We start from the raw sequence: 21,849 nt of genomic DNA, 5'->3' as shown, positions 1-21,849 counted from the left end.
GCCCACAGAAATCCACATAGATACCCCCACAACAGACTGCTGGCAATGGTCGAGAGACAGTCCGAACTGACCTACTCTAGTGATGGGATGGCCAAACACCCTAACTGTTGTGCTAGAAACCTCATCTAACTACTGAGGGATCTGGATGCAGAGATCCATGACTAGGCCCCGGGTGGATCTCTGGGAGTCCAATTAGCGAGAATGAGGAGGGTTTATATGAGCGAGAATTGTTGAGACCAAGGTTGGATAAAGCACAGAGACAAATAGCCAAACGAACGGAAACACATGAAATATGAACCAATGGCTGAGGGGTCACCAACTGGATCAGGCCCTCTGAGTGGGTGAGACAGTTGATTGGCCTGATCTGTTTGGGAGGCATCCAGGCAGTGGCACCGAGTCCTGTGCTCATTGCATGAGTCGGCTGTTTGAAACCTGGGGCCTATGCAGGGTCCCTTGGCTCGGCCTGGGAGGAGGGGACTGGACCCACCTGGACTGAGTCCACCAGGTTGATCTCAGTCTGTGGGGAAGGCTTTGCCCTGGAGGAGATGGGAATGGGGGGTGGGCTGGGGGGAAGGTGAGGGGGGCGGTAGGGGGGAGAACAAGGGAATCTGTGGCTGATATGTAGAACTGAATTGTATTGCAAAATAAAAATTAAAAAAAAAAGAAATAGAACAATCTCAAAATCCTTCTTTTACAAATTGAATCGTATTCTAACATCAAAATCAGATAAACAATAAAAGAGAATTATAAACCAATATCATTGATGAACACTAACGTAAAATCTTCTGAAAATTATACAAGAAAACCTAAGACTGGCACAGATCAAGCTTATTCACCATGATTTAATTAGTTCTATTCCTGATACACATGGATGCTTCAACATAAGCACACCAAAAATTAAACCACATAAAAGAATGTAAAGAAAAAAATATGATTATTTACATAGAGAAAAATCCTTTGACAAAGCCCAACATTTGTTCTTGACAGAAGTCCTAGAGAACATAGGGTTGAAATAAGAATATGCTATTATAATAAAAGCTGTAGATGGAAAACTCACAGCCAACACCATGCTAAATGAAGATAAAACAATCCTATCATGGTTGAAATAAGAATGGCTATCAAACTGGGCAGTGATGGCACATGTCTTTAATCCCAGCACTCGGGTGGCAGAGACAGGTGGATCTCTGTGAGTTCGAGGCCATTCTGATCTATAAAATCAGTTCCAGGGCAGCCATGACTGTTACACAGAGAAATCTTGTCTCTAAAGAAACCAAAACAACAAAAAACAAACAAACAACAAAAGGAATCCCCATTATAAACTCATATTTTTGAAAACTTGGTTCCTTTTTGGTGGAGCTATTTAGGAAGGATTAGGAGGTGTGGCCTTGTTGGAGGATATGTGTCCCTGGAGATGAGCTTTGTGATTGCAAAGGACTCATGCCATTCCCAATTGATCATTCTCCACCTCCTACATGTGGATCATTCCGGCTCTTAGCTACTCCTGCTATCATGCATTTGCTCCACCATCCTAGACAATAACTGTATGAAACTACAAGTCCAACTAAACACTTCCTTGGTTTCCCTGGTCATGGTATTTCATCACAGAAATAGAAAAGTCACTAATGCAAATCCTGCTACCAAACAAGAACAAGACAAGACTGTTCACTGTGCCCACTCTTATTTAATACTTTGCTTGATTTTTTTGCATCTTACAGAGCAGTAAGAAAAGAGAAGGCAACAAAGGTTATTCCAATAGGAAATGAAAAAGTCAAAGTATTTCTGTTTTTAAACAGTATAGTATTTTACATAAGAGACCCTAAAGACTCCATCAGAAAACAAACTAAAAATCTTCCTAGGATTGAAAAACATTGTTAGCAAAGTAGTAGGATGAAAATTAATATACCAAAGTCAATAGCTTTCTGTGTTACAGTGGCAATCCCACTGAGTCAAAAGTAAGGGAAAAAACCCATTTTATGAAAGTCTCAAAAAATAAACTCTAGAATAAGCCTAACAAAGGAGATAAAAGACCTCAGTAATTAAAAGTTGAAAAATCTAGAGAATGAAAAGGAGGAAGACACTGGAAGACAGAAAAACTACTGTGATTATGGATTCATAGAACTAATACTGTGAAAATGATTATAGTACCAAAAGCAATTTTTACTGTTTCAATGCATGACATTCTTTTCAAATGCAGAAACATATTAAAATTAAAAAACACAAGAGACCCCATTCAAAACAATTGAGAGCAAAAAGAATAATGCTGGAGGTATTGTCATATTCAATATCAAGTTATACTACAAAGCTCATACAAAAAAAAAACATAGTACTTGGCAGAAAGCTGACATGTGGATCAATAGAGTGGAGAATACCAAAAGGTAGGCCAACACAGTTGCAATCCGCTAACTTTTTACATAAAGGAACTAAAAACACAGTAAGACAGTTGTGGTGATACATTGTGTACCCTAATAAATTTACCTGAAGATCAGAAGACAGAACAAGCCACTAGATTAAGCATAGATGCCAGGCAGTGGTTGCCCATATCTTTAATCCTAGCACTCAGGAAGCAGAGATCTGTCTGGATCTCTGGAGTTCAAAGCCACCCTGGATTACATGAGATTGACTCAGTCTAGGAGAGAAACAGAGCCAGGCAGCGGTGGCACACATCTTTAATCCCAGCACTTGAAATCTCATGCCTTTGCTTGAGAAGTCACACACCTTTAATCCCAGAAGAAAAAGAAAATGATATGGTGGGCAGAGAAAGGTATATAAGGCGTGAGGAGACAAGAACTAAAGGCTCTTCAGCTGAGGAACCCTTTTTTCAGGCTGAGGAGTTGGTGAGGTAAGAGGTGGCAGTGGCTTGCTCTGCTTCTCTGATCTTTCAACTTTCACCCCAATATCTGGTTCCAGGTTTTTAATTAAAAGACCGTTTAGATTTTGTGTTACAGACAATAATAAATTTTTGTTCTTGTTTGGGTTTTTGTTTGTTTGTTTGTTTATGTTTTAAACAATTGGTATAAAGAAAATTAGAGCTCTCTGTTCTCTGCTCTCTCTCTCTGCTCTGTTCCCCTCTTCCCTCCCCCACCAGGCCTGGCTCTCCTCTCTTTCTCCCCTTGCCCTCCGCCCCACTTTCCCTCCTAATAAAGCTTTAAAATCAGAAAAAAAGAAAGAAAATTAGATATTTACACACAGAAGAATAAAATTACCTCTCATTCTGGGGAAAAAAAAGCCTTCAAATGGACCAGACCATAAACACAAAACTCTGAAACTACTAAAAGGGTGTATACTGTAACATACAGGCACAGTTAATGACTTTCTAAATAGTACTCTAGTTACTCAGGGAATAAGACCAAAATCGACAAATGATATTTAAACTCTTCTGTAAATTACAGGAAAAAATCAAATTAATGAGGCAGCTTACAGATTGGAAGGAAATACCAGCTAGCTATATATCTGACAGATTAGTAATGGCTGCAAAATATAAATATAAAAACATTACAAAATTAACAACCAAGTCAAAATGGGTTAGAGATATACACAGAAATTCTACAGATGAAATATGAATTATGAATAAGGAAGGACTTCAAATATTCATTAGCCATCAGTTAAATGCTTATTGAAATCACGTTGAGATTCTATATAATTCTAGTGAGAAAGTCTATTAGAAAGAAATCATGTGTCAATGAATGTTGGAGAAAAAATGAAGGCAGAAGAATGCTTTCCCACTATTGGTGGGCAGGCAAACCAATGCAGCCACTTTAGAAATCAGTTTAAAGATTTTTTTTTTTCAAAACACTAAAAAAAAAAACTGATTAAGACTAAGATATTCCGTTTCTAGGAATATACCCTGAAGAATCCATACTAGCTTTGTTGTTGTTGGTTTTCTTTTGCCTTTTTTTTTTCCTTTTTGTGTTTGTTTGCTTGCTTTGGTTGGTTTGAATTTGATTTTTTATTTTTCATTTCAGGGTCTGCTGCAGGGAGGGAGGGAGGGGAGGATATGAAGGAACTGGGAGGTGAGCAGAAAGAGGTGCATGGTGTGAAATTCCCAAAGATTCAATAAAGAAATTATATTTTAAAAATGAATCTATAGCCTAGTACTGAAATACTTGTTCTTCAATAGTTATTGTCACTCTGTCCATGATATTAGATAATAGAATTAGACTAGAGTTTTGTCAGCTGATGAGTGGATAGTGAAAGTTGATCCATACACACAATGAATTTTATTCATCTGTAAAAAAAAATAAATTCTGAAAATTTCAGGGAAATTGATGGAATTGGAAAAATTGTACTGACTGAATGAACCCAAGCAAAGAGAAGTAAAAACTGTGATTTTCTTCATATGTGTAGATATCATCTTTAACCTCTCACTTTGTATGTTTACCTTAGAATTCAGTAGAGCCCATAAATTCAGAAAGAGGCTATTTGAAGAAGGATGAGATAAGAAAAGGTGGAATAGGAAAATATAATATGTAGTGAGAGATGGGAAATACTTGGGGTGGAAAGGTTAAGTCCCCATGGAAAGTGGAATGAGGACAGATGAAGGGACAAGGATAGGGTTAACTAAAATCAAGGGAGTAGGAAAAACTCATACTGCATTCTACTATCTTTCCACCAAACTAATCTGCAAAGGAAATAACATACAGTACTCATAAAGGATCCTCTGAGAATTTATGGTTTTTATCTCAAAACTGCACTGCCAGTTGTGTGACACTACCTGTGTGGTGTTGGTCTGGGAAGCCCTAAAGACTCCAAAAGCAGTACAAGTTTTTGCCATCTGTGATGGCTTGGATGAAAAAATACTCCACATAGATTTTTTTTTTTTTAATTTGAATACTTAGTCCTCATTCAGTGATACCATTTGGGGAGGGTATGAAAATCACAGGATGTGGTGCCTTGCTGGAGGAAATACATCCCAACTTTGGGGGTGGTTTTTGAGAGTTATAGCCTTTCTTCACTTTGGGATTCTTCCTCTGTTTCCTTTATGAGGATGGAAATGTGATTTCCCAGTTTCCTTGCTGACCACCTGCTACCATGCCTCCCCCACTGTTATAGACCTTTCTTCTGGAATTACATATGATTTTCCCAAAGACATAATTTAATTTTAAAAAGATAAAAAAATCATCTTATTATTAATAAAGTTAAATAGTTATTTTCACTCTAAGTTTTTACTATAAATGAACACACATGTATGTATATATACTGTATATATATGTATGTATATATATGCATAAAATGACTGATAAACTACATTATAGAATATCAAAATGACCATTTTGCAATACTAACTTTGAAAAAAATCATTGAGTAATAGGTAACTGGTTAGATCTATAACTAAACATATATAAGCACTCTAATTGTCAAAATGAATTATGTTTTAACTATATTTATCATAAACTATGCAAGCAAAAATTAACTTTATATGACTGTATTGCATTAATACAGTAGGAATAAGGCTAAAAAATACTATGCAGAGTAAGGTAAAATGTTTATAATTACACAGTGATAAGCATCAAGATAATGGTGGAATATGTGTAGTGAGTGGGATATCCAGATGATAATGCTTGAGGAGATAAAATGAAATCTGGTACCCTAACATATCTTTTTATAAACTGCCTCTTACTGCTGAGGCTCTCAGTGCATACTCCTGTTACCATGGAGTCGCAGCTCCTCCTAGTTGCTTAGGGTTTGCACTTAAAATGCAAAATAAATGCAAAATGTTCTAAGTAGATATTTTAAAAATCAAATTAAAATATTAGACAAAAATATCTTTAATGGATCATAAGAAAATGAAATGAATGTATTTCAGTCTTTTTATCCTGTATGTATGCACTGAGATTCCACAGAAACATAAGGTCTACCAACTTGGATGGCATTTGGTTAATAGCAAAGAAGGAGGTGCTCATTCAGTACATATTGTCAACTAACACCTGCGTGCACGTTGACAGTGCATGTATGGAACAACTACATAATGACCTATAAAATTACATGATTTATGCTTTGAAGACATGTAATTGGATTTTGAAAAGGAGAATTATGTCTAGTCAAGGGAAGTACAACAGCACCTTTAAGAGTGCCATTACTGTGTATGATGTATAGAAACCCCATTTCCCCAGCACCATCACAGCAAAGCAAAGACATGTGTCTCTATATCAGACTCCACTGCAAGACTCACTTGTGCACTACACTGGTCCTAAGACTTCCACTGCAAGTAGTTAGTAGGAAAGTCTTTGAACATCAACATTTCATCTGGTCAAGACATAGCCTACTTTCTTGTAAATTAGTTTTTCAGTCCCCTTAGAGTGAGGCTTGTTATATTTCATTTTTTTTTCATTCAGCATCTCTGTTCTTGAATAAACTCTATTAAGCCCAGGAATATCTTGAACCTCTAGGCCTGTCGTCTCTAACTTTCAAGGTCTGGGAATTAGAGCACACATGCTTATGATGCCCAATTTGATGCAGTGCTGGAGAATTAACCCCAGTGTTTCATGTATGCTTGGAGAGCACTCTACTAATGGAGAAACATGCTTAGCCTTCAAAGGCTTATTCAAATGAGATATATTGGGAGATAAAGGAACTGATTCACATATAATCAGTCCAAAATTCCTTTAGAATGGAATCATTGTGTTCTATATTTTATCTTGTTTTTCAATGGCCATATTGTGAACTGAAAATTATATAAATTGAAGTAATTTATTTTGCACAGATTTTTGTGTGTAGGTGTGGATCTCCTTTCCTGAGGAACCAGACTATAGGTTTGCAAGCAGAGAGGCAGCAGCAGTAAGTGAGCAGGGTCTGAGTGAGTCAATGGAGACAGATTCTCTGGGGAGACAGTTTGTTAGAGCTCCACTTTATTTCAGAAAAAGATAGACATAAAAAGGCTGGGAACAATGGCTGGGGATTCACCTAATTTGTATTAAAAAGCATGCTCCTATCATAAGGCTTCCTGTGTGGTAGCACGATCCTGTAGCAAAATTCCCAACATGATGTCTGAATAGCATATGGGCAGCAAGGGGGAAAAGCTCTAGAAGGGAACTATGCCAAGGGTCACACTGGAGATAATTCAGGTATCCGGGCACAGGGACAGCTTTCAGATAAGGTCAGGCATCCAGACCTAGAGACATTCTCCAAATAAGGGCAAGTAGAGAGCAGGAAAGTCTTTGCTGGGGCGGGAGTTCTCCTTGTTGTCAAGCTTGAAGAGAGCTGCCAGGCCATGGTAGACTACAACCTCTGACCAACGAGGCCTCCCAACGTGTAGGTATTTGTGAAAATGTATGTGCCATAGTGTACATGTGAAGGTCATAGGACAACTGGAAAATGTTATTTTAACTATGTGGGTCCTAGATCTCAAACTTAGGTCATCAAGCTTGGTGCAAAGACTTTTACTAACTGAGCCATCCTGAGGGACCTAAAGAGAAATAATTTTAAAAATGTATTTTTTCTTTTGTTACCTGGGACTCACACAAAGTACAGAGCATGCTAGAAAATGCCCTATCACTAAGCTACATCTGTGGTCTTGCTTTTTATTTTGAAATGTGTGGTTGCGTGCACGAGATCAAGCCAATAAAAATTCTAAGTGGAGGTGAGTAGATCCCAAGGACCCATCCCTAAATGGAGAACTATTAGCAGCCTATGGGTTGCTGGAGGGAGAGTCAATTTTCTTTGGGAATGTGACTATGGCCCACTAGATGGCATCACACCATTTGTAGAAAGTAAAAACTAACTGGAGTCAGGGCATCAACTACTACTACTACTACTACTGCTACTAAGAGTAGTAATAACAATAATAATAAAAATAATAACAATAATAAATTGAGTATCAAGTTAGGGGGAAGATAGGCTAAAGAGTCTTGGAGGAACTGGAGTTAAGTAATGGGGTATGGACAAGATCAAAATATATTGCAAACATACATAAATTTTTTTTTTTTTTTTTTTTTTTTTTGGTTTTTCGAGACAGGGTTTCTCTGTGCAGCTTTGCGCCTTTTCCTGGAACTCACTTGGTAGCCCAGGCTGGCCTCGAACTCACAGAGATCCACCTGGCTCTGCCTCCCGAGTGCTGGGATTAAAGGCGTGCGCCACCACCGCCCGGCAAACATACATAAAATTAAAAAGAAAATAACTAGTAATGTGTTATTTTTTAAAAAAATAAAAAAATGTTTTTGAAACAAACATGCTTTGAAGTGAAAAATGATAAAGATTAACATTCAAGAGTCTTTCTTTGGGTAAATGAAGACACATTAGGAACTGCAAGATCTCAACTGTGGCTTGTTCCAGGATATAAAACTATAGAATCATAAACTTATTAGAAGGACTTTCCTCTTAGTGAAAATGGTTCCAGGGGCATCCGTTTTGCACAGGTCCACTCAAAGAATTTTCTGAGGTTCATTGAGACACACTCTCAGAGGTATCTGTGGTCATACTTCAAGGGTGCTGAATACTAAGTGAGCTGGTGACAGAGAATGCTGACATCCATGTGATGCTGGCTTTGCAGCTACATAAAGTATAAGCATCACAGAGATATAGACACTTTTGTTATGAGTTTTAAAAATTCTCTTATTTTTTGAGATTAAAAGTACATCGTTTCCTCTTCCATTTCCTCCCTCAAAATCCTTCCCTATACCTCTCCTTGTTCTCTTTTAGATGCAGGGTCTCATTTTTCATTAATAGTTGTTGCATTCATATATGTATAAAAAAGACTTCCAGTTCCAGTAATCAGAGACAATGTGTTCCTGCAAGAAGTACTTGATGACAAGGACAGGGTTAAAATGAAGACACAGTAGTAATCCCAGTAAGACGGAGATGCCAAAACGTTGGGTATCTGTCAAGGAAAGTCATAGGCATCAAGTTGACATTTTATGAAAGAAGCTATATGGGTGGTAAGCAGCTAGACCATGAGGGCGAGACTCTAATGCATATTGGATCTCATTCCGAACTACAATGTTCCTCAAATTATGGATGTAGAGCTATTTCTCATTGTTAGTACTACCTTATTCTGATCATTACTTGCTGTTCCATTCTGTTCACTCTTTGTATATGGAAGAACGTAGCATTCTTTTTTTTTTTTTTTAATTCTACAGCAGATCAAAATTAAGAATGAAGAGATAACTTAGACCTTAGAACAATGTTGGAACTGTGAAGACTGGGAACTCTTAGAGAAGGAGTAAGTATATTTTTCATTATGAGGCAGCTGTGAAACTTTGGAGTCCATTAGCAGGATGCTGTGATTAGAATGTGAATGGTTCCTGACAGTATCATATTTTGAGTACCTTATCCTCAGCTGGTGACACATCATTAGCAAGTCATGAGAACTTTGGAAGAGTCATGGATGTTATGTCTGCCTTTGAATGGTATGCTCAACTCCAGTGTGCTCTTTTGTCTCTGCTTCCTGACCACTGGGATGTTCTCTCCATCAGCCATGTGTTGCTGCTACCATGGTCTTCCTAAGCTCATCAAGCAAGCATGAAGTAAACTCTCAGAACTGTGTGTCAAAGTAAATCTGTTACCTGTTATGTTGATTCTGTCAGGTATTTGACCATAGTGACAATAAAAGCATAAATTATAATTATGTTCTAAATATCTCTGCCTTTAATTAATTAGGATTATTTTTAATAACTTCCTAAAATTTCATGATGAAGCTCCAACATGATGAATGAATCTCAATGAATTTATCAAAATACTTAAATAGCCAAATTTCTGCATACATTTTGAAACATTTCTGATAATTGTCTTTAAACAAATGCCTAAAGTGGGATTAATGCAAAATGCATTTGTGTGCTTATTTTTTGTGATTATATTTAAATTGTTTAACGTGTTTTGCCAAAATGTTTGCTACAGTGATGTCATTTTCTGTCTATGGCAAGATAATAGGATTTCAGACCAATAGGAATGTAATTGAAAGTCATTTGACTACATCACTACTTCTAGATAATGCTAATTTTTAAAAAAATATTTGATGAAAAAAATATTTGCCTCTTTTAATATTCATGTCACTTCCTACGGGAGATGCATACACTGTTGAGGTCAAACATGCATTCATTTAACATAACAAGTTCCCCCTTGAGGAAACATTTCCCTGCATAAATTGTCACAACTTAGCTCTAAATTTTATATATATATATATATACACATATATAATGTGTGAGCCTAAGATCTTCATTATGGATATCCATACAATATTGAGATACATGATTATGAAATTCCTGCTATGTAGTATATACTATTATAATAGAACATGTTTATGGCACATTCATTTTTATAGACATATATAATCTGGTGTATATTCTTCATAGAAAAGCATATATATTTCTCATTGGTTAAAATGGTGTGACTGACTAAATGGAAAATTCATTTCTTGTCATTTACCTACAAAATAGTATGCTCTCATTAAAATTAGGAAGAAAATCAGGTGATCGTGATGTCAAAAGAAGTTCAGCTATATTTTCTGTGTTCCTTGTTCCTATTCCACTGTTGCTACCCTAATTGAAACTTGTTCATTCACAATTCAGCAGAAAACATTGGCATTTTAATGCACTGTCTTTTGCTCCATCATATGGTTTTCAATTAAATGCAAATTGCAACTACATATGATAAACAGTGGAAGTGGTTGTATTACTTAAAGACTTTTCCAAAACTGCCATGCCATTTTTTAAAATAGAGAATCATAGTAAATATAAATTTGGTACAAATTTAAATGTGTTCAAACTTCATGTTGGTTTAATATATTTCATTACTCTAAGTTTAACTTATGTATCATTCACATTTCTGTTTCTAATGAATTTTTTCATTTGTGCCTATAAAACACTGTTAAGCTGATTACAATTTTGTAGCTGCCAGATGAAACGATTACCTAATTTGCTTTAGTAAAATAAAAACTCGGGAGTCAAAAATTGAGATAAATATCTGAAGAACCCAAAGAAAGCAGAGCAATTGGCTGACCCTCTCTGCACTTTCTGTGGAACTTACAGCACCAGAAATTACCTTCTGAACTCCTCTCAGTTCTCTTCCTGTCCTCTCTAGCTACCCTGCAAAGTTCTCCAAGAACTTTATGGCTAATCCTGGTGAGCCAATTACTGACTCCATCCTAGATTCAAGGTTGCTTTATTGGCACAGTGGAATGGCTATACTGACAATTCTTCTGCAACAGAATTTTGCACTGTTCACAGATAAATATTGGACTTTTGGTCTCTTCTAATTTATAACTTTCTTTCATTAATGTATATGCTTTTATGCTATATCCTCATTTATTTACTGAAGTTATATTTTATATAGTCTTTTATTACTTTTCTAAAAATGTCTTTGGTTTTGTGTGTATGAGTGTTTGCATGTATGTCCATATACCATGTATATGACTTGGAAGCTAGAAGAGGGTTTAGGATTCCTTGGAAATGGAGTTAAAGATGGTGAGGAGCTGCCTTGTGGTTGCTAGAAACTGAATCACAGTCTTCAGTAAGAGCGGAATACTCTTAATCACTGAGCCATTTCCCATGACCTGATTTTAATACTCTTAGAAGAGATTGTAAAGATCATACACTATGATGGAAATTTAATTTTCCTAATTTGACTATGAATACACCTCTTCCATTGAATAGTATGTTTTAATGTTTCTGTACTGATAATCAGTCTTTGTGCTTATAGTTACAGCTTCCTTAGATCTTGTCAAGACAACTTATTAAGAATTTTCTCAGATTTTCCTTTGATTAGAGTAATTTATGTTTTGTTTTGAAGAATGGATATACTTGTGAGGAAATTGATGTCTAGCTATTTTCTCTCAGTAATCTGAATATATCTTCCCAAGCTTTCTTATAAAAATGTTTTAATACTGAGAAACTTGCTGTTAGAGTAATTGAAATTTCCTTAATTAGGAGTTGACTGTTTTGTACAGGTTTTTTTCTTATACTTTTGTCCAGGCTACCTGTTCCTTTTTTTTTTTTTTTTTTTTTTTTTTTTTGAACAGGTCTACCTGTTCCTTGGATGAAAGGCACATGAAGTAGGTTCCAGGGTTGCAGTTAATTTGATGTGTCCAAACTCCCAGAAGCTAGTCAGTTGTCCAAGAGTCACCTGTGTGACTTTGATCCAAACGCTGCAGGAAGATCAGTGACAGAAATATGCAAAGGAAAGCAGTAAGCAGTAGTGATAGCTCCTGTGTTTGCCTTCACCTCTTAACTCAGTCAGCTGCTACACTGTACCATCCAGAGAGCAGAGTAACTGCTAGGATATATTTCCTTCAGGTCACTCACTGGGTGCTTCATCTCCTGTCTGTAAGAATTCCAGGTAGCTATTTAGACTGAGCCACAGACAACAAATATTTACTATGGTCAACGATGCAATGCAAATTGATTCACACCTCACTTCAGCAGTTTCTCATCTCAGAACATCACTCTCTCTTAATTCTAAGTCATTCTTGACAAAGTGATAGAGTCAGGAGAATTTCTTTTGCTTTTTATAGGTTTTCATCCTGTTTCTGCACTCTCCGTTAAAAATGTTAGTGGGATATGATTGTTTCTGTATTGTTCAAGTCCTGTTTTGAGTGTGAAGGGACTGGAGAAAAGCTCTGTATGTCAGGCATCTGTTTCTGTCCTCTGTAAACATTTTGGTCTTTAATGTTGCTCAGTATACATTACTAAAGTTCTTTTCCTAGTAAACTTGCCATTGTTTGTTGGTAAGGCATTTAGGTTGAAAAACTGTGATGTTCAACATAAATAAATGACATGTGTGCAATCAAAGAGTTTTCTGTGTGAGTCTATTTTCATTAAGTTTTAAAATGTTTATCAAACAGCACTGTCAGACTTATGAATTAAAAAGTGAACTGTGGTAAGTTCTTGTGGCTGAAGCATCACATGAACACTGGAATCACACATGAGAATATTCTAGACTCATTTATATTAGCCTAAAAACAATAATTTGTTTAAATTTTTGTTTTAGAATTGGTGTTGTGTATATGGATGTTGTATCTCCATGTCTATGCACCAAATGCATGTCTGGTGCCTATGAAATCCAGAAAAGAATATTGGATCCATGGAACTAGAGAGATACACTTGTCTATGGACCACCATGTGTGTTGAAACCTGGTCTTCTGGAAGAGCAACCAGTGCTCTTAACAGCTAGTTCATTGCAACAGTTTCCTGAAAAACAATTTCTAAAGCACATAGTTAGGACTAAGTAACTATTCACAGGTCCATTTGATCTATACACAGCCTTAAGAGAAAAAGTATTATTTTATATTTTAGTTTTATAGCATCTAATTGATACAGAAACAATGACAAACATTTACTGATTTACTGTATGCTTGCTGATAAGTGTGAACACATGCATACATCCTGGAACTCTCAGTCATAATTACAAACATCACCACCATAAATTCCAGAGTTCCTTTCTCCATTTAATATATTAACCTCTTATGGTAAGAGCACTTATCATGAGATCTATTCTCATTACATACTTGAAGCACGCTATACTAGATCGCTAACTAGGTCCTGGGTTGGAGAATACATCCTCAGAACTTATTCATTCTTCATAACTGGCCAACAAACACCCTTTCCCACTCAGCTCAGTAGCAGAAACTACCATGCTAAGCTCAGATTCAAAGAATTTGACTGTTTTAAGTGACTCAAACACGTGAAATGGCCAAGTCTGTTAACTAAGTAGTATTTCAGTAATTCTAAATAATGTTTCAGAAATAGATTCCCAGGAATTTATTAGTGTTAATAAGTCAGTAATTTGCCAATTCATGTATATGCCTATATGTGTGAAGTTCACAAGTTCTGAAAATATTTAACATACTAATTATTGTGATACACAGGTCCTAAGATGCGAAGTGGTCATTCAACAAAACAGAAATTTGACTCACCTATGAACTGTTATGAATGTTAACATTTTCTTTTTTTCCTATATCTTCCATTTTTCAAATCAGCCCTTATATGGCTAGTTTTAAGCATAAAGTACAGAAAACAAAGACCTTGAACAATTTTCCTTGTTCCAAAACCTCTGCACATAGTCCCCTGATTACATGTTTCATTTCACGTGCCTTTATTAATTTGTGTAATTGCTAAAAGCAATAAACATATATGGATTAGAATAATGTTTGTGTGTATTAATTTTGAGAAAATTTCTTCTAGAAATTTCTATGGTAACATGGTAATTATTTTCATGACTTTTTCAATGAAATATGAGGTTTTTCTAATATCAGACCATAATCATGTAGTAATGAATTCTAAGCGAGAGAAGCTCTTGTTTAAAAGTGACCTGATATGTAGGGTTTCCAAAAGTGGTATTAAAAGAGAAAGGCAAGATTTAAATAAGCCATCATTATCATCATCATTTTTAATCATCAAATATTTATTGATACTTGTCCTTTGCCCACAGCTCTAAGACTACTCTAATAAATTTTTAAAACTTCTGTCCACTCCTAGGATTTTTATAGACAAAGCATCAGTTATAGCTCTCTGACAACATTTGAAAATAAAAATGGGTCACATAACATTCCCATAAAAGCCAAATAATTAGAATATTAGTGAAATACCTATTAATTAAATGGTTAATTCATAATTTTTTCATCTAGTGCTTAAAACAGCTAGTACCATTCACTGCCAATTTTTGTTATATTTTCCTAATAAATGCAATTTATTTACTTTAAGCTTTTTATTATTCTAAGTATTTGTTATTTTATTATGTTTTATTAAAACTTTAGAAATCTTTCCTATAGAAAATTTACCTTGAAAACTCTCTTCTTTTTATGATTCTTTTTGACAATTTCATATATGTATATGCCATACTCTGATTATCCCCTCCACTCAACCTCTCTCGTGTCTTTGTCTTCCCAACTAACCTTCCCTCAATTCCATCAATCCCTTTCCCACATTCACAACTTTCAGTTTTGCTGTGTGACTCATTTAGCTCAATCCGGACCATCTGTGCAAATGTTAAACCAGAACTGTCCACTGGAGCTTGGCAGAGTCCTTGTGGGTATACTACTAAAGTCTCTGAGTTCTGCGCTCCCTGAATCTAACCATAGTAAAGAGTTAAACAGTGAGAGTTAGAGCATCTTGAACTGTTCTACTACCCATTGCTGGCCATTGATGGAAGGTTATCTGCAGATACTGTGAGTTTATGATTAGAACAGCCGTGTCTTGCCAAAAAGTTGATATTTCTCAGCCCTTCTCCTTATCCACCAACTCAACAGTCCACTACTCCTATGCCCTATAGCATTTCCTGAGACTTTGGGGACTGTGGTGTAAATGGCTTATTTTGGGCTGAGCAGTTGACTCACACTTATTCTCACTCAGCATCTTGTACATCTATGAGCTTCTATATTTATTATAGTTTTCAGAGAGGCTCGCTGTACAGGGTTGAGAGTAGCATTTGTCTATAAATATGAAAAGCAGATTTAGAAGGCAACCTAGGAGTTCAATTTAACCTACCAGCAATATTCAGTTCACATCTATGGACTCCAGTGAATTTAAAGTACCAAGTACGGACTCCCTCTGGTGGAGAAAGTCTCAAATCCAGTCAGAGAGGAGTATTGTACCCAAGAACAGCAATGGCAGTTCTGTGGTAGTGCCACATGCCTTTAATCCCAGCACTCAAGAGTCAGAGGCAGATGAATCTCTGAGTTCAAGGCCAACCTGGTCTACCAAGTGAGTTCCAGGACAGCAAGGGCTAAACAGAGAAATTATGTCTCTAAAAAAAAAAACAAAAGATAGCATCAAGATGACACCAATGTGCAATCACATGTGGTAGCTTGATCTCATAGATTGTAAGTTTCATGGCTGCTAATACTAATGATGCTTTTCTCACCCAGTATTGTACATTCTGGGACTACAAAAGCGACCCAGCAGTGAGGAAGCCTTTGGTCAAGCAAGAGCACTAGTGTCTGTGATTCCGCTTCTGTCACTTATTATAAACCCCACAGGTATATTTCCTCTGCATTCATCTTTAATATAATAATTACATCTGAGATATATGGCCCAAGCACAAAACTAGCTTATACAGCTGTTTGAAGGAGCTAAAGAGTCCAATAAATTTTTACCCATTGTTTCTCTCAATCTCACTCTGCCACATCTTTCTCACTTCTTTCAGGATTAAAACTGCAGATAATTTAGACATCTCATTCATGTTCTACAGCTTGAGATACCCCATCTGCCTCCTAATCCTCCTCCTCCATTACTTTACATTGGAGTAATTTGCATAGACATCAAGTTCATCAATTCCTTTCTCTATTATGCTCAGTCCATTGGTAATTGTCTAAATGTGTAGATGTAACCAACCGTCTTATTAAATAATAAACACAGAACCAATGCAAAGAAGAAAGCCAAGAGATCAGAGCTAAGAGCCTTACCCTGCAGCTAGCCTCTTCAGCCAAGAGACCTCTCCAAAAGAGAGCTACTTCCTGTCTGTTCGTCTTTATATAGACTGTCTGTTCTGCCTTCTTATTGGTTGTAAACCCAAACACATGACTGCCTCGTCACTGCCTGTATGAACAGCCCTCCAGGTCGTCTATGGTATTGAGATTAAAGGCGTGTGTCTCCAATGTTGGCTGTATCCTTGAACACACAGAGATCTACCTAGCTCTGCCTACCAAGTGCTGGGATTAAAGGCATGCACCACCACTGCCATGCTCTTGCTATGGCTCTAATAGCTCTGACCCCCGGGCAACTTTATTTATTAACATTCAACTAAACTCACATTTCAGTACAAATAAAATATCTCCATATAAATGGATTCTTCATTTGTGTTTCCTTGATTGCACTGCTGTTTTTGTAGCATCTGCATTTCTTTTCATATTCTCCATTGTCTTATCTACCCATACACACCTACCTGTATTTTTCACATTTCAATTGTGTTGTAAACATTTTGATTTTTTATTAGTTTTGGTGTTTGTTTTGGGGTGTTTGTTTGTAAGAGGAGGAGGATCCTGAGGATCAAACTCAGCTTGTCAAAGTTGGCAATAAATAATAATTTTAAAGACCGTTTCTGAAAATTTCAACCTCTTTCTCCTATTTAATCATAACCTATTAATGGTTTGTTTTATTTTTGTATATTTAATGCTGTTAATGATTATGAGAAAATCACTTGGTGTTGGCTTCTTTTACCTTATTCCCCAAAAAACAACAGGACTCCCCCTACTTCCACTGCCCTGGCTTCATTGATGTGAAGCAAAAAACAAACAAACAAACAAATAAACAAAAAAACCAGACAGCTTGCCCCAGTTGAAAAACCATAACCCAACCTTATTCTCACCACTAAACAAGCAGCTGCTTCTTGTCTCTGTCCACATGGGATGCTTCAGTTAGTGTCTTCTAGAAAGTAATGTGGCCTGTGACAGCAAAACCTTCATGCTAGACTGCTGAGAAAAACATTTGGCCACTTCCCTCATATTACGACACATTGTTCCATAATGGCCTAGAACCAGAATGTATGAATGGAAACTTGCTGTGAACTACACCAGACTAGATTGCTTCTCTCTAGCCACAGCTCTGCAGTTACCCAGTCTCCCTCCCACTGCACTTCAGCAAAACAAGGGAACGGTATTTTGCCCCTGTGGAGGATATGCTGGCATAAGCCTCTTTATGTTTTCCCTTTCCTCACTTGGGATGGTGCTACATCAAGTCCAGGCTTCAGAAACTCCCCCTTGACAAACAGATAGTGAACTCAAACTTACCATCAGGTACTTGCTGTACACGGATGCAGACCCTGGGTTCCCTATCTCTTAGGCAGACCTTTGTGACTAAGGGAGCTGCATCCTAAAAGGAAGGTACCCAAGAGAACAGTTCAAACATCACATTAACCAGTGCTCCACACTTTACCCCTGGTTGACATCTACAGCTCCGTGGTGATCAAGGTTTCCTTCTAAACCTGCCCCCTCTTGTAGGCACTGGACACAAAGTCATCCCATGGTGCTGGCCTTGATAAGGCAATTCTTGGTCACAGACCCGGGAAAACCTAACTACCTTGCCCCATTGGAGCAGAACAATATTAAAAGTACCCTCAAATAAACTGTGAATCCCTCCATTAGGTGGAAAAAATGAGGCAAAATTATTGTATCATGAGATGGGAGACATCATGGGATTCCTGGATGAGGAGTCTGTGAAGACAGACACATAAGTTACCAGATCAGCCAAAGGCTCTGTCAGACAGGAAGAGGAGGTATCTCTACCAACCAAAGGGCTGTCCTCTCCTCCAACACACCTGCTCAGTAGCCCTGGAGAGGATGACATTTCCAAGAAACTATCCTGTCCTTTGACACACGCTGGGGACCATCAGATCACGGACTCTTCTCCTCATGGCTGGTCATGCGTGGCCCCTTCACACTCTGCACTTCGGGAGAAGTTTGTTCCTGCTTTTGCTTGTCTAAGCCCTTGTTGCAGAACCCTGTTTTTTAGGTAACAGTCCACCATGTCCAGATTGATCTCTGAGCTCTACACAAAATGGGAGAACTCTCTTTGTCATCGGGGTTTCCTCTTCTCTGCCCAAACTTAATTTAAGATGGTCTTTAAGCTCAGATGCCTGACCTTATTTGGAGGAGGACCCTGCACAAAGCTCTCTGAAAACACTATGACTCAGCACATAATTCCTGCTCTTTCCTGCCCATATGATAATTAGGTGCTGTGTTATGATCAATCAGCCCTTCCCACCCGTGACTCTAAGAATTCTTACATACCTTACCCCTGGTACAATGAAATGAGCTGTCTCTCTGAAGCTGACTCCCAGAGGAAGTACTTTCTGTCAAGCTCACAGCTGGCCCCTTCTGTTCCTTTCACCCTAGTGGGCCAGTGGCCACCCCACCCTCAACAAAAAGGAGACCCACATGTCCCAAACCAACGTATAATCTCTTTAACCTCATTTTGTTGACAGGACATTCCTCAGAACAGACTCTATTCATCTCATACACTATCTCTTATTTTCCCCTTTTTCTTCTCCATCCTGTTTTCCCAATTAGTCCCCCCTTCATCTCCCATGGTCCATTTCCCTCCTCCACTGCACTTACATAGTTCTTGTAGCTCTTCACAAAATAAGTCAGAGGGGATAAAGTGACTAAGATGATGAGCAACCTAAGGTTAGTATATAAATCATTCCTGTTTGCTTAGGCAGCTGTTTTGGATGTTGTAGGTACTGTTCCTACAAGCACAACAAAAACTGGGAGGTAGATCTTCACTGGGGAGATGTCTTTATGATCACTTCTCTGTCCAACAAGCAGTGTTGGGGCTGGAGTAAGCTGAAGGAGTGGAGCAAGCAGGCTGGCAGCTCAGACCCAATAGCTGGAGGATGGATGAAGGACCCTGTTTCCCCGGGTTGCAGGGACACAGAAGCCTGGAATTATGTCTCCTATTGTGATGTCACTTCTTACCAGGGCTATCCTTCAGCTAGGCCATTTGAAGTAGTAACCCCCCTACTTCAAAGCAGAAACAAACATGAAATAGTTAATAACTTTGACGGAGAAAGGACTTACTCAGCACCAAACTGCCCCGCTGTGCCATAGCTCTCGCCCTGATTCCTTCCTTCTGAAATTTCGTCCTCTTTAGCCAAACTCTCCTCCCTACCTTCCCAATTACTGATCCCCATGCTCTGCTCTCTGCTTGTGGCTCAACTTTCCAAGCATTTTCATGAGGGGGAAGCTGTGAAACTATACCATCTAATGTGCTAAACATCTCAAGTTTCCTGTCCTTTGAGTCGCTATAATTTGTCATTTGCAAAGGATATTAAAATAACATAATCAAAATACAGTGGTGGTCAAATCAATAGGGCTTCCAGTGGTACTCTACTACTTTGTATCCACTTACACAAGGGTTAAGGGCTCACCTTGGGAGGAGTAGGCAGCACCAAAGTGCTCTGAGAGCATGAGTAGTTCCCTTGCTCATCAGCTTCCGACCCCTAGTGGCTTGGATCCAGAGGCTGTGGGTGCAACCTGGGGGGCTGGTCTTTGGGCATGTCTAGCCCTATGGATGGTTCCTCTATGCAGAAGCCCTTTTCTGTTCATTTAACCCTGTGATTGTTACATCCAGGGCTGACTCTGGGAAGGAGAGATAACCAGCTAGGCTGTCAACTAAATTTTTTGTCAACTGCAATGTCCCCTGTAACAGTGTTAATGGTGTCAGCCATCAAAGCATTTCCTTCTAGGACTGGGTTATCTGAACAGGGAATAATCTCCAGGCAGGATATTGGTTGTATATGGTGTAGCTTCTGCATTCCATGCCTTTTCCTTCCACATCCTCGTCTTGAATGTGACTCTTTCCAACTATTGTATATGCTAAAATGCTGGTTCACTGGCTCTCCTTTTCAAGGGGAGAGGGAGGCTAAGAGGGTCTGTAGGGATTGTATTTAACTAGAGTTTCTCATCTTTCTTAGGGCTGCTCCCACAGCTTAATTGGTGTTACAAAATATTTGTGGTTGTTTTAGTTTCCTATATTTTATGGATGGCAGTTTCTTCACAGGTCTATCCAATGTAGAGTACCGTCTCCTCAGACCTAGGAAGGATTTCTTTAGTGGTAGGCAGCATATGTTCTTGAATGTGGCTCAGCCACAGACATCCCTTGAACTGACCTATTATTATCCCGTACCAGGTGGGGACTGAGAGCAATCAATGATGATTTGACAAATGGTGGGAATTGTAACCCATTATGGTGATGATGAGCTTGTGCATACCTGAGGAGTTGTTTCTAAGAATGGAAAGTGCCTTGTGAGCAGAACATATAGGACAATGCCCAAGCTCCATATATCAACTGCTAGCCCATACAGGGTTTCCTTTCCAAGATCTCTGGCACTAAATAGAGCAAGGTGCCACAGACCTTCCCCAACATCTGCCTCTTTACAAGTTTAGCTGACATGTCAACATCACAAAGCTTTGCATTGCCCACTCCATTGACTAAGACTTTCTGTAATGGTGTATGATGTGTCTTTAGTGGAGGAAGTGAACTGCTGATATGACCTGATGAAAAAACACTTGCCACCTCCTCCTGCTTTAGACAGCCTAGCTCCCTGAGGCAGCTCTCCAGGTCTTCTCCCTCCACATACTCCTTGATCATATAAGTCACTGTCAGTGTGTCAATCATGTGAAAAATGGTGTTCCTGTGTTCTAAAAATTGAAGGATGTTTAGTCAGAGGAGATGTCACACATCATTGTTGATTTTTCTCAAGGACCTTGACAGCAACCCATGCATGTGTGGGAAGGTAGTAGGCACACTTCATTTCTCAAAATGTGCCACAATCCAGAGATGTTAAGATCTTGAAATACTTTTCAAGGATATCTATCCTCTTCCCAGGGAATGACATTGAGGTTTGGTTCATTTTCAACACACACACACACACACACACACACACACACACACACACACACACACACATATTCCAGGGACACAATATTAGAAGAAAATAATGAATGAAGATCTAGGAGGCAAGTTTATAATTATGAATTCTACATCATGAAATCTGAGAGATCCAAAACAACCAAAAGGATGTAGAAATACAAGAAAAATAAAAAAAAAAAAACAATTTAAAATCAGCAAATTGACCATGGCTTAGCATATATTCAGACTCTAGGGGAAGAGTCTGTACTCAGACACAGTGACTACTGAACTGTTGTAGTATTAGGAAAGTAGCTAGAACTAGAATGAGTTTTATATAAAATAAACCATTCCCACAAACAAAAACTATGGCATATTTTGTCCTCTGTGGGTCCTGAGAAAGAAGGAAGGCTAAGAGTTTGTGAAAAGAAGAGATAGAGAGGAGAAAGTAAAACGGAGCAGGACAATATGACCAAAGTGCTGTATAGGCATGTATGGGAATGCTATGATAAAACTGCTATGGGTAGTATACAGTAACAGATGTTTTAACAGGAAAAAATTTAAAAATGAAACTAAAGGA

At 38.0% G+C, this 21,849-nt stretch overlaps 1 long non-coding RNA gene across 1 annotated transcript in view; it reads right to left on the bottom strand.

Moving 5' to 3' along the window:
* The window catches only part of LOC131926036 (uncharacterized), a 64,623-nt gene that overhangs the window by 42,514 nt on the left and 260 nt on the right, over nt 1-21,849 (bottom strand). Inside the window, exon 2 of the long non-coding RNA XR_009383426.1 lies at nt 18,977-19,378. This is a non-coding gene — a long non-coding RNA (uncharacterized LOC131926036). The remainder of the gene's footprint in view (nt 1-18,976; nt 19,379-21,849) is intronic.

This window comes from Peromyscus eremicus, chromosome 16_21 (assembly GCF_949786415.1).
Source record: "Peromyscus eremicus chromosome 16_21, PerEre_H2_v1, whole genome shotgun sequence".
Lineage (NCBI taxonomy): Eukaryota > Metazoa > Chordata > Mammalia > Rodentia > Cricetidae > Peromyscus > Peromyscus eremicus.
The sequence above is the reverse complement of the archived record's forward strand: the minus strand, read 5'-3'. Positions and strand labels throughout refer to the sequence as shown.